This window comes from Microtus oregoni, unplaced genomic scaffold, assembly GCF_018167655.1.
Source record: "Microtus oregoni isolate MIOR12 unplaced genomic scaffold, Mior012 000026F_ref0000081, whole genome shotgun sequence".
Taxonomy (NCBI): domain Eukaryota; kingdom Metazoa; phylum Chordata; class Mammalia; order Rodentia; family Cricetidae; genus Microtus; species Microtus oregoni.
Window position 1 is genome coordinate 14,064,321 of NW_024543085.1, and position 15,393 is coordinate 14,079,713.

The 15,393-nt window shown below is 39.2% G+C and overlaps 1 protein-coding gene across 4 annotated transcripts in view; it reads left to right on the top strand.

Annotated features, from left to right (window-relative positions):
* St7 (suppression of tumorigenicity 7) overlaps positions 1–15,393 on the top strand; it is a 234,044-nt gene that overhangs the window by 57,929 nt on the left and 160,722 nt on the right. The gene's annotated exons all lie outside the window — the stretch shown is intronic.

Below are 15,393 nucleotides of genomic sequence, written 5' to 3' on the forward strand. Positions count from 1 at the left end.
AATGAGAAAGGTCTGTTGGATGCTGCTCCTGTAATTGGTCTGTGATGGGCACAAAAGTTCACATGTTGCCGTTATTTAATTACAGATATACTCATTAAGTTGGAACTGACAGCTCGTAGTAATAGCAGCCATGGTGCCATGATACTGAGATTCTGAAAATTTGATTTTGAGCAGTTGTAGGAGAGATAATCAATTGAACGTACCCTGTAATGTGTGGTCACGAGGCTGCTGGAACGAAGTGTGTCCCACGCCTGTATGTGCACGGCAGGGACGCGATTGACGGCTGACTGTGTGCAAGGCTGAGCTTGGCTCTGTTGTTTTACTGTCACATGTGTGAATAAGTTGAAATATGAGTAGGGACTATATAGGTGCCCCAATTCACCTTTAAAATGGACCATTCCTCAATATAAACACCTAATTATTATTAATAACGGTTAGAACTCATTTTTTTCTGTTAGTATGTTGGAGATTTTAGCACTATATTTATTTCCCCTTAGTATTTGTCACACATAACCAGCTATTTTCCTTTCTTACGACATTAATCTGGCTGCTGGTATTGAGCTATATTGGATTGACGCTTTCATCTCAAAGCAAAAATAGAAACACTTAGCTGGTGTTGTACTAAACTCCCAAGTCCACACTTAGCACATGGGGGTATAAAAGAAAGATATTATTGCATGGCTTTAAGTAGAGTGCACGGTTAGCTAAAGTATGTAGATATATAAAAGCCACTCTTCCTTGCAGGGATTTATGTTGAGATACTTTTACGTAGGAGCTTGGGGTGTTGAGCCCATGTAATATTTCTGACTTGCCTTATTATGTCTAATTCCATTCTAACAACAAAGTCTGGTGTGAACTTTCCCTGAGATTTTTCTCTGTTGATACTTAATATTGTATCTTTAGAACCAAGAGGGTATCTTAAAGGAAGATAGGAGTAAATTTCTTTTGTGGATATTTTCATGTTTACCCACTAGCTCAAAAGTGGAATAAAAATATCCATTGGCTTCTTATATTCACCGCACTGTTGGACTCCCTAAGGGTTCGCCTGTAGTTTGTTCAGCAAAAATCACACGTGTTCAGTGGTTTGTTGTTTTCATTGCTACAATGGACCAGATTCATATCCTGTCTAAACTGTGGGGAATCCATCAGGGAAATTACCATATATGGAACTTTCCCCATAGATTTCCCTTGGAATTACACAGGATGTGAATAGTGCTTGTTGTTAGGGACTCTGCTAGGAAGGTCACTGGGCATGTGTATTTTTTGAACATTCATAGTAGCCACTTATAATTAATATAATCAGCTATTGTAACTCTCAATGTGAGGCTGTTTGGGATACCATATGAACTGCATGGTGAATTTTTTGTTTTTACCTAGAAAATAAATATTCAATATGAGTTAAAAGTCATATTTGCTATACTACAATAGTAAATCATAAGATGTTTATTATATCTTATTTGCATTATTAACTTATAGAAATAATTGTGAATTTAAAAATGATGTGCAATTTAATGCACGAAGCAGAAGTGGTGCCCAAACAGATAAAGAGTACCAAGTACTGATGCTCTGGGGTCGCAGTTGGCTGCGTTCAAGTAGTGTCTGCAGCACATACTACCAGGGTTTTGCCACATATGTTTAAATTTTGGCTTATTGAATGAAATTTTAGTGTTAGGAGAACTGGCTTTTCAGGGCTGTAAAATAATATCCAGCTGTGAGAAAGAGTAAGGAAAGAAAGGAAGCCATCGCTTCCTCAGACTGGGTGGAAGACTCAAAGTCTCATGGAGAACAGCTTTGACGGACATAGTTTGCCCAGAACTGGATGAGGTGTGTCGGGGTTGGAAACTGCCCTGTGTATTTGCTCAAATATATGCTTAATTTTGAATTACAACAGGAATGTAGTTTTATTTTTATGCTGTAAAGAAACTGATGTTTACTGAACCTTTAAGAACGGCAATTTAACTTAGATCTGACATAGTAATGCTATCAGTATATGGGAAATTATAATCACATTTCAGTTTATCTATCCATGATAAATCCGCGCTTAGTAATTAATGTCTTCCATGCCATTGCTCTTTCCTGTCACTTAGTCATGCTCTGAAGGGGGACAAGTAAGAGTCAGTCACTGACATATTTCTGCCATACCAGAAATACATGAAAAACTCCTTAGCCTAAAGCATGTTCTTAAACCCTACATTAACCCCATATAACTCAACATATCATATTTCTCATAATATCCTATAACCCATAGCAGACTCAGATATTAAGAATGTGTGTTAACTAGTAACAGCTTAGTGTATGGTGGTACCTGCTATGCTCTTGGGACACCTTTTCAATTGGAGGAGCTTTTGTTCATAAGAGACCAACGATGACACATTGTTATATATGACATAATCTTATGAACGTTAACACATGGACACTGCTGAGAACCACAGCGTGGCATAGCCCGCACATTTCTGGAACCCTGACGATTCCTGCTTTTTTAAAATACGGTATATTTACTTAAATTAAACATTCATATGACTATCACACTGATATGGAACACATTTACAGTGATAAGTATTTTAAGCAGCAAACAATCCAACTTACTAGGTTTAAGCCATTTTTGCAAGACTGTTAGAATTCAAGATTAGGCACATATTTGAGTTGGAGATTTTGCACACATTTTGGACAGCAGTAAGCCTGTTGAGGATCTACATGGACTGTGAAATCACAGTGCTTCCCTGTTGTAACTTTTGCTATGACTTCCACCCTGGCTATTACCAAATCCTTGAGTTGACGAAAAGCTTTTGGTAGGGTCTGACCTGGGGAAAAACACATAGGTGGTCCAATCTAGACTTGCCTCACTCAGAAACCCACAATTTCTCACCTGAACTTCCCTAGACTTATTTTACTATAATCATTATTCAATTACCTATTCCTATCTAATAATCCTAAACACAGCAGCAACAATAAGTATATGTTGCCATTTTCGACTACTCTTTGAGTTAAGCAAGCCCCACTCATGGCTGTCATCCTTAGGTCTCTTGTGCTGTTATGGCCAGATTTCTGTAGCTAATTTTAAGGCTTGTGTGAGCCAGAGGTCCAGAATAACTGCGGTTCCTGCCTGTTGACTTAGGACTTGCTGGAGCTATGGGCAGAAGCTAAGCTTTCTTAGCTTTTCCTGTAGCTGAAGCTTCTTACAGCATGGTACTGGATTCTTGGAAGGAATAGCCCATGACAGAGTGTTCTGAGAGATCAGGAAGCTGTGGCATTTCTTATGTTTTGGCTTCTGAGGTCTTAGAAATCACTTGCTATATTAGTGGCCCCATAAGTCACTAGGGTGAGCCAGATTAAAAGAAAGAGGTCTATGAGTCATTTTGTGATGAAGTGAGTGGCAAGGTCATACCACAGAAGAGCGTGTAATATGGGAAATATAGTAGTGGCTTTATCTGCTACAAGTAGTTTCTAGACTAAAGAAGCACTGCTTAGGATTTTTCAAACATTTTTATATACAGTTTCAGAAAGTCAAAGTTTGGGCTTGTATACTATTTTTTTTTCTTAGTTACTCTTTTCTGAAATTATAATACAAAATTAGCATAGACAAATATAAGTCCAGGTAGTTGAAATTTATTTTTTATGTCAGTTCAAATGAATAAAGAAAAAATTATTCTTCCTTAAATTGGTATTGTAACATATGCAGAATATTTAAGGGAAACCACCCTGTTTATTTTATTTTATGTATATTTTGCCTGAATGTATGTGTGTGTATCATACCTGTTGCAGCCAGTGGCTAACCAGAAGAGGGTGTTGGATCTCCTGGAACTGGAGTCACAGGTGGTTATGAGTCAGCCTGGGAACAGAACCTGGATCCATTGCAAGAGCAACCACTGCTCTTGACCACTGAACCACCTTTCCAGTCCTGGAAAACCAGTTTTAAAAATAACATTATTGATATTACATACAATGAATTCACTTTCAATGTATAGTTTGATGAAATGTGTATATTTATGTAGTCAGCATGATTCCAATCAAGATTAAGCATGTTATCATCATTCCAAAAAGTTCCCATGTGCTTTGCAGCCAAACATTATATGAATGTTTATATTTATATAATCTCATACAAATGGAACAATATAGTGTATACTTCTTTGCTCAGTTTAATGTTTTCTGTCACTTGTTGCAACTCCTGATTTTATTGCTGGATAACAGACATAGACTGACTCACCGGACAGACAGGGCTGAGTTTATTCCTGTCCTTGGTTCATGTGAATAAAGCTACCGTATAAATCCTCAGGGCAGTTCCCTGTGTGGACATGTTTTTATTTCTTAGCCATGATTTAATTTTATTTGGCTATTTCACTTTTCAGTGCTGTGGCTTGAACTCATGGCCTCATGTGCATTAAGTAAATGTCTACCATCAAGCTACATCCCCAGACCCCATGAGTGAATGTCTACCATCAAGCTACATCCCCAGACCCCATGTTTTCATTTTTCTCTCTCAACAATTGTACACCTGGAAATTCAGTTCTTGAGAAATTGCCAAACATTTTTTTTTTCTTTTTTCTTTTTTGGATTTTCGAGACAGGGTTTCTCCATTGCTTTTTGGTTCCTGTCCTGGAACTAGCTGGAACTAGACCAGGCGTATATATATATACGTATATACATATACGTATATAAATATATTATATATATATTTTACAGCAGTAGATGGGAGTTGGTTTTGTCCTCATTCTTGCCAACATTTGCTATTGTCGGCTCTTTGAATTTATGTAATTTATTCTGTGTATGATGGCATACTGTGATTTTGATTTGCATTTTTTTTATTCTGAAATATATTGAGCAGCTTCTCGCATACTTTTTAATCATTTGTATCACCTTTTGATGAAATAGCATTCAAATAATTTATTTTACAAATTGGATCCTTACTGAGTTTTAAGACTTCCTTATACGATTGTACAGTACTGTTTCTTAATGTGGTTAAGTTTGAAATTTTGATCAAGCCCAGCTATCAGTTTCTAATGCACTATGTAAAAGCTATGTCTGCTTGCAGGTTGTAAAGATTTTTCTTCTCTATTTTCCTTCAAAGCTTTTGGTTCTGTGTGTACAGTGCTCCGGTGTGAGCACACATTTTACATGTCGTGTCTTGTCAATAATGGGTGTTCCTTTTTCACCCAGTGGTTGAGTTTTCTTTATGCGTTTTGTGTGTATGGGTATGGGTTTGTGCATGCCACGGAGCATGTGTGATGGTCAGAGGTGGACAGCTTCTGCGGCCCGAGCATTAGAGCAGGTGGTCAGGCCTGGCGGCCAGAGTCTTTATCAGGTCTGCAGTCTCTTTCCCGCAGTTTCAACGGAGATGGCATATTTGTTTCTTCCTTTATGCCTTGGCTTTGGTCGAACAATGAAGAAATCAACTGTGAAACTACAGTTAGAGCTGATTTTTTTAATTCATTAACTTAAGAATATATGAAGGGGAGTAACTTATGTCATTTAACCAACTATATGCTCCTGGAAAAAGTAGGTAAAATTACTACTATTAGTAAAAATTTGAGTTTGGAGAATATATTTACACTTACAAAAATTTGAAACGACTAGCAAGTGAGATTTTACCAATCAGACGTTGCCTTACAATATTGATAGGAATGAGAAACTGTAGCTAGGGACGTTTGTACCTAGAGAGCTTAGACTTAGTTCATGTCAGTGTTACTAAATGCCTCCACATCATGTTTTCTTTCTCTTTTTTCTGTCTTTAGAAACTACTTTATTCTATTACACTCCCTCCAACTCTTGCCTAAGTATTAGTATTTCTTCAACTAGAATAATTCAACTTTGTGAATTTTTGTATTCAGAACCACGATCTCCTTATGTGGTGGTGCACGTGTTTAATCTCAGTGTCTGGGAAGTAGCAGACGTATATCTGAGTTTGAGGCTAACCTGGGCTGTGGAGTGAGCTGTAGAAGCCAGCCTCCTGCAGAGTAGCCGGGGTTACATGGAGAGACCCTGTTTCAAAGAAAAAGATTTCCTTTCTAAGCCTTTTCTGTCATCCTCTGGGTCACCAGCTTGCCTGAGACTCTTACATATCTTACTCCTCCTGATCCTGAGAGATGGAGCAAAACCTCCCTTGAAGTAGATTCACCAGGACATTTGTCACCTTGAAAAATTAAATTAGAACTTGAATTTCTAAACACTCTCTCTAATTACCATTACCTGTAATCATTTTCAAAGTCTGCAAGTTTCATGACTTTTTATCTGATAGAGATTGAATTGCCTGAAATGGTATATGTCACATAAATATGGGTCTGTAAGCTTTCTTACGTAATGCCTAAAGTATGAGTATCACACGCCCCACTGTTTCTGGGCAGCTTCCAGTAGTATCTTATAAGAATCTAGCCCAGCTAGCTGTTGTAGTCTTTTGAGACCTGCAAGATGATGAATATATTTAATATATTGTGGGTTCATTTGGGCTACCTCATTTTTTTTCTGAGTTGGTCCTTGGCAGTCCTACTCTGTTAATACTTTTATTATTATAAATATATTTATAGGCTTAGGTTTGTGACGCTGCTTTGGGCATCTTACTCTTTAGGTTCAGTTTATTCACCTGTAAAATGGGCATAATCATTAACCCGCTGGAATTGTTATGATGCATAAAGTAGACAGATCAAGTGACTGGCCTGACTTGAAGTGTTCTCTTTCTCTCTTATTACTGGTTCTTTTGTTTCTCTGTATATCCCATCTCCTAGTTTCCCATATTCTTCTGGGTGTTTGTAACAGTCACCTTCATCTTCTCTCGTAAGCTCTTCTTTCTCAGTACCCAGGCTTGCTCTACAGGGTGAATTTCCTTTCTTTGTTGATAAACAGCTAGCATCATTGACCTCAACACCCAAGTAAGGCGCACGACACTCCTGTCATTTTAGAAAGCCTCCTTGTGCCTCTTCTACACAGGTTCTATACTCACCAGGCCTTTTTTACTTTTACGATTTAAAATCAGCTTTGCTTTGGTATTCTACAGTTCCTCTTCTTTTGTGTGAGCGAGCTTATTGACCATGCTCCTTAATGTCCAGCACCTGTTCAGAACATTTTCAGTATCTTCTCATTGCGTTTTGAGCTAAATATAAACTCTCTGGCTGGATTTTGCCAGCTAGCCACCATATGGCCCCAACTCTCCTGTCCTGTCTTAACTCCCACCAGCACGTGTATACATGTTGCGGACAAACAGGTCATTCGCTTATTCGCCTTTTTAAAATGCGTTTTCTCAGGCAGAGTGTCCCACTCGGCCTTCCTCTCTTTCCAGCTGTTCCCAATCTCTCACTCTTCCATGTTCCTGCTGAGCTCCATTGCTTAGGAACTTCCCTGGTTCTCCTATGTAATTCCCAGCCCTCCTTCTAAACCTCATCCCATCACCAGAATCATAAATTCCTCTTTAACACACAGAACAGATTTTCTCAACTTCTTTTCCATATCATCTCTCCTCTACACCTTTCCCCCGAGTCACTGCCCCCTACCAAAAATATCCTACGTTTTCCAGCACCCTGCTATGTTTTATATCGGAGGAGGCATGGAAACTCCGTTTTACGCTCTGGAGTTTTTCTTTCTGGACTGGAACCTTTATTCTGCTTATCAACTACATAACCTTTGGTAGACTGAGTGTCTTCTCAGTGTCTTCCTCTGTCAAGTGAGAACACAGGCAGTGCTGTGTGCTGGCGCTCTGAGTGCCCTAAGCTAGCTGTCTCTAGTGAAGGCTCAGCAGCCATGGCCTATTCTTGGAAGATTTACTCTGTTAGTCATGTATGCGTGTGCCTCATCTTTTCAGTTACACTGCATTTTCTCTAGGCCTCGAGGTTATTTTGGTTTGTTAAACTGAGTATTAAGAGTAATTTGTCCACTTAATAACTGACAGTATGTGGAGGGAGGCTAGAGTTATTTTTACAGACAGAAGCTGAGTGGTTCGCAGTTTTATACAGATGTCAGCTACCAATTATACCTAATCTCATTTCAGAGAGAGTTTACCTACTGAAGTAAAACCCATAATATCAGTATTATCTTCATTTCATGAATGTTTCTGAAAATGTAAACAGAACTCACACACATATATCTATATATATATACATGCATACACATGTAATAGTATTATTTTTAAATGATTTTAAGCTTGATTTGTAAAGAGAATCTTTCTAAAGAGCCACCAACTAGTGTATTTTTATGTCTGTTTGTTTACTTTTTAAAATATTTTCTTAAAGGCATGCATTTTTGCAATTCCTTACTTGAAAGTTTTATGATACCTTGATATAGATACTGTAACAGGCTTTGCAAATTGGAGAGATTCATTGTCATTTTTACCTTCTGAGGAATTTGATAAACTTTTTCATTTAAAATTTGTTTATTATTCCCGTGTGTGTGTGTGTACTCTGTGTCATCCATGAATACACGGTCAGAAGACAACTTTTGGCAGTTGGTTCTCTGCTTCTCCTGTGGGTCCAGGGATTTGAACTCCATGATCAGGCTGCTTGTACCCATCAAGACATCTCACTGACCCAAACATCTTGATTTGTAATGAGGAGGGACAGAGCCTGTCACCATTTAGAGAGAAGAATAAACTACCTGTGGGTTTACTTGTTGCTTGTGGTCCTTTTAGAATTCACTGTAGGACACAATAGAGATGCAGGAGGGGGCAGTCACCCCGTTGCCGTCCTTTCTAGGACTAGCGTGTGTTGGCAGTCTCTCACTCTCGTTTCTGCGGCCTTGTTTCCCATAAGCGTTCACCAAGCAAAGGTTCCTTTGGATTCAATGGGAGAGCTGGCTCTTGTTGTTTGGTTTCTTTTTTTTAGCTATCAATAAGCTACTAGGGCCAGAGACCTTAGGTCTTCTTCTACTGGGGCACTACCAGCTGCCCACCTGACTGCAGTCCATTTGTTTTCAGTGCTAATTCGACTGTTTCCAAGTTTCTCTTCTTGAGGAAGTTGAAGTCTGCAAATGCCCCCTGTGCGCAGTCTCAGACTAAAACAGTAACTCAGGGATGCAGAGCACGGCTTGCCTTTGTTTCCTGATATTGTGCATTGATTTCTTCGTCTGTAAACGATTTCAAATGAATGAAAGCAACATTTTCTATTTTTAGTTTTCAGTGGGTGGATGTAGACTTTTAAAAGCAGCTCATCGGCAAACTCAGGTTTTCTTTGGCACACCTAATTTTCTTAAAGTAAAACACAAGCATAGACATTTTAACTGAGACAATGTTACAGTTTTCAGACCTTGTCAGAGCAACATAATTAGTTTTTCTTTTTGGGGGGTGGTTTTCATTTTTTTAAATTTTTTTACAGTGGGAATATTTATCTCTTAGACACTGTTGCCAGTATGGAGACATTTTCCTTTCCACAAGATCTTCTTGACTTAACATTTTAAGTCAATAAAACTGAATTCTGATGTCCCCCACCCCCTTTTTTTAAACACTGGATGCCTCTACCATTAGGATTAGTCTTCTTTGGTTTCTTTTTACTTCTCTATTTTCTCCTCTCCTCTCTCTGTCTCTCTTTCTTTCCCTGCCTGTCTCTCCTTTTGAGTGAGTAAATTCTTTGTAAAGTAGATTTCCCTAAAAAAATATTAGTTCAGGGTCTAATGTAAATCAATAAATATGTGTTAATAATTAATACACAAAGGTAGACAACTGGAAATTCTTAAAATGAATGCAAACTTCACTCTTATTCTATAACCCGTTCTGGAGAGTTCTGACAATAGCGACATCACAAGCCCAGGATACTGACTTTTCTTCTGAGGTGGTTCACACTTGGGGAGGTCTCAGACTAACAAGTAAGCGAGTTGCTTGAGTTGCTTACGGTTTACAAGTCTTCCTGGGAATGTTTATTATGCTTGGAGCTCATTCCGTGTGTGCTTGGTTAAAGCTGCCTACTCCTGGAGCAGTGGCATCTCTAGACTTCATTCAGTTACTCCCTTCCCGCAGATGACTGCTGTGGAGGTGGTGGTTATGTCTGGGACAGATGATTGGAAATGAGCCCAAGCATAGAATATTTACCGTTTGTATTGTGAGAGGCCTGGGAAAATGGATAACACAACATGATTGCGACTCAGTGCAGTTGATTTATCTGGACAGGAAATTCCTACGTGTTTTGCTAATTTAGTAAGTGGACTTCTGTTTGTTTTGAGATGTGCTAGTAGGAATAATGCTGAGTCTGAGCTGTGATGGGTTCTGTACTGTTTGGTTTCTGTCCAACCACTGCTTTGTCCAGTGAACCATATTCATTTGCAGTGCTTCTAAGAGAACCCTAGTGACCAGGAAGCAGGTAAAGTGCCAGAAATATTTAGATGACATTTAGATCCTTGGGAAATCATGCACATATTCACATACCTTTTGGGTTGGCTGCCCTTTTTGTGTAATAAAAACATGCCCTACCGTGGGTGGGAAAGCCAGTTGCTTGGCTGTGTCCCAGTCCCTACTCAGTAGTTTGAGATTCTACCCAAAGGCTACAAGTAGGCATGATGAGCATTAAAATTTCTCTCTCTCTCTCTCTCTCTCTCTCTCTCTCTCTCTCTCTTTCTATCTTTCTTTCTCTTTCTTCCTCCATCTCTTCCTCTCTTTCTTTCTTTCTTCTTCCCCTCTCTTCTCTCTCTCTCTCTCTCTCTCTCTCTCTCTCTCTCTCTATCACCCTTATGTCCTATTTCAAATTCACAAAAGCCCACAGGTCCTTTTATAATGTCTCCTTCTTCTCAGCTAGTTTAAAGCCATTGTGGGCCCTGAATTCTGTCATAGGAAAATTAGTGGTCTGAGTACCGAGTATACTGCCCCGACGAGCTGCGATGGAAGATACAGGGCAGTTATGTGTTTTATGAAGCAACCTCCCCCGCAGTTAGTATTTCATGCTGTGTTCGGAACATGTGGCACTCAGAGCATGGCGTTTGTATGTGGTGCACAGTTCTACCCCAAAAACTTTCTGAAGAGAACTGATTTCGAGATGATTAGGAAACAAACTCCTGATGTTATGTAAGCTGAAATAACACTCACATTTACATGGTTACATCTTTACAGGTTAGCATGTCAGAAAACCAAAAATCAAACAAGCACAAAAATAAAAAACAAAACAGAAGACAAGCCAACAGAAAAGACTGGAACCAGGATTGTTTACGCTAGTCCTCTAGGTCTCCTCCAGCAACCTAAGCTAAGACACTGTCTTTTAGAATCAAGAGAATTTCCAAATTCTCCCACTGGTTAGGAATATATGATTTTATTTTTTCTCATAAACTATTAAGATTATCCTCTAAAATATTCAGCATTGCCCTTAAATTTTTATCACCCCCAAGAGCTCTTTACAGCTAAGCATATGCTTCTATGAATGAGGGCTCAAATAGTTACATGGCTATTAACTAGTATCATCTTAAATATCATGAAATTATTTTTGGATGTGGTTGAATCTAATACCTGATATTGTCCAGCTCATCTCGTCCCAGCATAAACTGGCAAGTGGGTGGTTTGGTACCTAATCTACGGCAGTGCGTTTCCAGTTGGGTTGGGTCACCGGCTTGGTATGTGGAGATGCTGAAGGCGGTGTTCTTAACTAAAAGGGACCAGCATGAAAAAAATACATGATAGCTTTGACTTTCTACTTTTTGTGTATAAAGATACATTTTCAAAAAATATATCTTTCACTGTGTAAAGGGTGAAAGCAAGCCTCCTGTCCTCAGCCTGCCCAGAGGAGCTCCCAGGGCGTTGTTCCCAGGCTGTGGTCCTGGGAAGACTGACTGCACTCAGTCCGAACTGCTTGTCCCCTTTCATGGTTACAAAACAGACTACCTCAGCTGCTCAACCATCGTATAAATTTGGACAGTGTTCCCAAGAGAAAATTCTGTCACACAAGGTTTGCCAGTAATAAGCTCTGCACACAAAAAGTGGTTTAGTAAAATAAGAACTCCAGATACCAGTGATGAAATATAATGAAGGAGGGCCATCTTTCTATCTGTTGTTTCATTGGTTAAATAAAGAAACTGCCTTGGCCCTTTAATAGCACATAAAATTAGGTAGGCGGAGTAAACAGAACAGAATGCTGGGAGAAAAAAGCTGAGTCAAGGAGTCGCCATGATTCTCCCACTCCAGACAGACACAGGTTAAGATCATTCATGGTAAGCCAGCTCGTGGGCTACACAGATTATTAGAAATGGGTTAGGTCAATATGTAAGAGCTAGCCAATAAGAGGCCGGAACTAATGGGCCAGAATACAGTTTCCGTGTTGTTATTTCGGGTAAAGCTAGTCGTGCGGGCGGCCGGGTGCCGGGGACGCAGCCCCTCTGCTCTTACTACAACAGAAATATGTATCTGTGTGTGCCAGGCTCCTCTTTGGGCATCACATGTATATGAGGCGTGTTGCTGTATGATGACTCTATAGGACATACTCCCCATTGTTTTAAATCCTGGGGTCCTAATAAACCATTCTAGGTTTTATTTATTTATTAAGTCAGTCTCATTAAGTAGCCCAGGCTGGCCTTGAACTTGTGATCATCACATCTTCGCCCCCCAGTATTGCAATTCTCAGTGAGCATCACCACTTACAGCTGCAGTGTTTTTCTCAACTAGTGATTTGGGTACATCTGTTTGACATAGTGGAGAGCTGATTCATACCAGTTCTTATGGGGAAAAAATGCCCATGGAACAGAGGCTGATATATTTAGAATTTCATACTTATATCATCTATCCTATGTAGTATTGTTGCCCAGAGTGTATAGTTAACGCCGGATTGGTCTAATGATGAAGACTATTCTCCAGTTTTATTGGTAGAGTTTACTCCATGGAGCTTGCCATACACACCATCAAACCTTCTACCTTCCTTTTGCTTTAGAAACCTCCACTTACGCCGTCATAAACTTTCCCACCCCTTTTGCCAGGTTGATTTTAGTTACTATTGTAGAGGAGTCTTTATGGAATATTAAGGATTCCTCTGGGGATCAGGTCCCAGAATCCATATCTGCCTGATGATGTGGAGACACTGGCCGCAAACGGGAAAGCCTGGGTGATATCTGTGGAAACACATGAGTTAGTCTCCACTTGGTGTGTGGAAATGAGTCATTCTGCCATGTAGGCTTGAGTCTTTACTGCAGATTTATGTTTTTCTCTTTGAGATTCTAATATAATCTTGCCTTTTCTCCCTGCAAAACCTTGAATGCCCTTCCTCCCTGTCCTTCAAACTCGTTCATGTTTTATACTACAACTTTTGTAGTATGGAGATTTGTTACATATTGTAAATTCTTTTCTTATGAAGAGTGCTGCTTTCTTCTTCCAGTAAAGACTAGAAATGTCTGTGTGTCAAAGAATCATGAACATGCATTTTGAAAGAGAATAGCCCCGAGAGGCTCATCCATTGGAATACTTGGTCCCCAGTTGGTGGACAGTTTTGGGAAGGATTCAGGTGAGGCCTTCCTAGAGGAGGCGCATCACTAGGGTGGGCTTTGGGCTTCCCATGGCTAGAGCTCCCCCTCCAGCACCTTGTCTGCTGGCCTGTTGCCATGATCTAACCATCTGGAACCATGAGATTCAATAAAGGTCTCTGTTTATAAGTTCCCTTGGTTATGGTGTCTTCACAGAATCAGAAAAGTCACTAAGACAGTCATTAAATTACCCAGACTTGTAAGACAGTGATTTTTGAATGGATTTTTTTTTATTAAAGAGAATATTACTGAGGAATGAACATTCACACAGCAGCTGCACAGTGGTATGGATACTTTTAAAGAGGTCGAAGGGATGAAACTGGATGTTCTGGGAGCAGTTATTTATTGGGATGTTCTCTTCAATTCTGTGTGTTCCCGATTTCTGTTGCTCCTCATTGTATGATTACTTTTGGCACACATCTCCCATATCCATTTAGAGTCACTCTTCTCCCACACAAATGTTCCTTCTCTCTGCAGTTATTCCTCCTTTCACAGTACAGCCAAATAGGCTCTTTTAATGAAGCTTGTTTTGCCTTAAAACTAAGAAAGTTGTTTTTCCATAAGCTGTTTTCCCACAGCTTTGATAAACAGCGGATGGGCTTGTCTCCATCTATTTCCATATATATATATATATATATATATATATATATATATATATATATATATATATGCTGACCAAATACTGTAGGCCAGGTCAATCCGAAGCAATCCGCTTCGTTGAGTCGCAGTTCTGGAGATGGAGTAGTCCAAGCCTGAGGGTTTCATAGAGTGGAAGCTTTATGTCTGTGACATCCCATCCCAGCATATGGATGGCAGAGACTGGGAAAAGATGTGGCTTCAGCTTGTGTTTTTAATCCAGGGGCTTGCAGGATAGCTAACCAGTGTGACATTGGGATTAATCCATTCTTAGGGCCAGAACTTCTGACACCCTGTCACCCTTAACAACCTTTCCTCAGATCTGTTAGAATGAAGTTTCAATACACAGTTTAGAGGAATGTAGCACCTCACAAACGTTCATGTCTCCATTCCTGGAATCTATAGGCGTGTTAAATCGAATGGCAGAAAATTAAATGGAAATGAGGTACCAGTTTACTGTCTTTAAAATATAGAGGTTATCTTAGGTCACTTGATGTATAATTATGAGGGTTCTTAAGTGTAGACTAGGAATACAGGGGTCAGAGTAATCTGATTTGAGAATGCAACCTTCTTTTACTGCCTTTGAGATGAGAGGAGAAGATCATTAGCCAAGAAAAGTAATGGCCTTATATAACTTTTCAGATATATCACTGTATAAAAATTCCTGTATATATTTTCTTTCTCCTTTGTCTACCTAAATGAGAAGTCTCAGCTCCAGGTACTGGAGAGATGGACCAATGGTCAAGAGTGCTTATTATTCTTCTAGAAGACCCAAGTTCTGTTTCCACCTATAACTCCAGCTTGAGAGCATCTAATGCCTTCTGGCCCCTGCACATATGTGACAGACAAACATCAATATGTGAATAAAAATGAAAAAAATTACTTTGTATTTTTGTTAGTTTGTTTTGAGACAGGGTTTCTCTTTAGCTTTGAAGCCTTTGCTGGAACGAGCTCTTATATACCAGGCTGGCCTCGAACTCACAGAGATCCGCCTGTCTCTGCCTCCTGCATTCTGGGAATAAAGGTGTGCACCACCACCGCCTGGCCAGTTTGTATTTTAATATCCTTTAGTTTACTTTTTAAAGTGGTCTTTAAAAAAGATGTAGATTCTACCATTTTTACTATTTTATTTTTTTAAAAAAATAGTTCCATTGCAGTTCTCTATGACAATAGTGTGATTTATTGATATGTGACTCTACATATTATTTGTATGAATGGAATCATAATTTGTGAATTTAGGATTTTGCTAAATATTACTAAATTCCTTTAAAGAAGTCATCCAGTTTATGTTGTTTGTAGTCCAAATCTGGATAGGTTGTACCTTGATTTTTAGTAACAATGAAGAGAAGAGTGTAAAAC